Source organism: Meleagris gallopavo, chromosome 3 (assembly GCF_000146605.3).
Source record: "Meleagris gallopavo isolate NT-WF06-2002-E0010 breed Aviagen turkey brand Nicholas breeding stock chromosome 3, Turkey_5.1, whole genome shotgun sequence".
Classification (NCBI taxonomy): Eukaryota; Metazoa; Chordata; class Aves; order Galliformes; family Phasianidae; genus Meleagris; species Meleagris gallopavo.
Window position 1 is genome coordinate 612,964 of NC_015013.2, and position 2,216 is coordinate 615,179.

The window sequence follows — 2,216 nt, forward strand, 5'->3', positions numbered from 1 at the left end:
TTTTTAAGTAATCCTATTTATCCTATTTAGCTTCATACATTTATTAAGGGCTCTTTATTCCAAATGCATATGCAGCACTGCATAAAAGGTTTGACGAGAGTGCCTCACAATCTGGTAGCATGGAAGATGAAGAGACAAGCAAACAGCAGCCTGCACTACCTTCCCCTTCCTGAATCTATCGGGCTCTACACTCCAAACCACGGGCTATTCCACTTCCCAGAAGAAGGCCATGGGCCCACTGTCAAAACAGCAAAAACAAACACAGATTACCTTTCCCTCTTCACAGCCCAGGTGCTAAGAACAGAAAAGACTGAAGATAGTATCTGAAATATGAACTAATGATATGCTTAATCTGAATTAACTTCAGGGTGCTGCAAAAGCAGAAACCTGTATTTTCTTCTTCATCCCCAGCCATTCGAGTCCCCAGCCATTCGAGTCCAGCACTCGGTACCTGATTGTACATTGTTCAAGAATTGAACAACTTCATTAACGATGAGAGGAGTTAGCTCATCGGGTGAGCCCAAAGTGATACAGCTTAATCAAGAAGTCTATCCAGATCACAAGAGAATCAGAAGATGTGATGAAAGCAGTAAGCATGAATGTCTCCATGCACCCATTATTTCTATTTACATACCCAAGACAGAACTGCATAAGAATTCTTCTACTACTAAGTGCCCATAAGACACTACAGGTCGTTAAATGCTAGGCTGGAATGTGCGTCTCGAAGGGTCGCTCCTCCTCCACAGCAACCACATCCAGTAAAAACAAAAAGTTAATCTAATCTGCACCTTAAAAACCAGCACTGGACACAAACAAACAAAAAAACAATTCCTTCTTCTTGTGGCGTTCAATTCCATCCAGGTTGGGTTCTTAATCCCCTCCTCACGCGGCACTCACTCTGCTTTGCCACCAGCAGGGCACTGGAGGGGACAGGAATACTCACCAGCAGCACCGCAGACATCTCCTGAACCCGTGCAAGACTGTACACGGAAACACCCTGACCCCCACAGTGCTACGAAGGCTGTGCACCAGGAGCAGGTCAGTAGCACCGCCCTCTGCAGAGCACGGCAAGCACGGGGAGCAACGGGGGGGTAATGGCGGTCTGAGAAGCGCTAAGTTTTCCAGAAATCAAATGGCTTTTTTCTTTTCTCTTTTGGAGTCCTGTTTACTCGTTACACACTCGAAACTCGCACGTTTGCTCCCGGCCAAAGTTTCCCCAGCACAGCCTGCGGAACACGCGCAGGCAGCCACCTTCGGTACGCAGGCTGCGGTGCGGTGCGGGCGGTGGGTAACAACAGGTGGTGCTCAGCCCGGACAACCCCGACAGCCGGCATTCGGCTGCCAACGCCGCAGCTCTGCCCTCCGCCCGCCAACGTTACCGCGGAGCGACGCGCGCTCCTCCTCCCCGCGTCCCGCTCGGCCCGCCGGCCCCTTCCCAGACCCCCCCCCCGAGCGCAATAACCACGCTTACCTGTATTGGGCCGCGCCTCCGCCATGCCAACGCTTTCCTCCCGCTCCCGCTCCCACCCCAAGGTCCAGCTTCCTGGCGGCCGCGCACGCGCCCCAGCACCGCCGACTCCCCCTCGGCTGAGCGGAGCTCGGCGCGCAGGCGCACGGAGCAGGCGGGCACGAGCGGCCGAGGAGGGGCGGTGCGAGGGGTAAAGGCGGGGCGGGGAGAGAGTTCAAGGGCGGGGCCGGGCGCTCGCCAGAGTCCGCAGGGTGAAGCGGGCCGCGTCTGCCGGCGCTGTAACGAACAGAAAGCCGGGAGTTTTGAGACTGAAAGGGAGGAAGAAAGGAACCGTAATAGCGACGAAGCGGTGCTAGCGCTGGCAGTTAATTGGCTGCTTGCTTGGCAATGTACTTCACAGCTGTGGCCCTTCCCTGTGCCGGCTGCATTTCAGAGCTGTTGGTCAAGCAGAAGGGAAAGAACAGAATGGTGCTGTGCTTTGGGCTCGGTGTGCAAAAGCGGTGTTTTTTTGGAAAGAGAGTGTAAAGTAGGAATGTGGCACCTGGCCACATACTGCATCCTGCCTGCTATCCGGGGAGGTGGTAGTGACGTGTGCTCCCAAATGAGTACTGGAACTTCGGCTTCTGTTGAAAGCCCACACGTGGATCTCCATAATACAGTCCGTGCCGCAGACAAACCTTGTAATGCTCCAGCTACAATTGCTCCATAGAACTGCATGCTTTGTCATACTGCAGCGCTCAACGTGAGC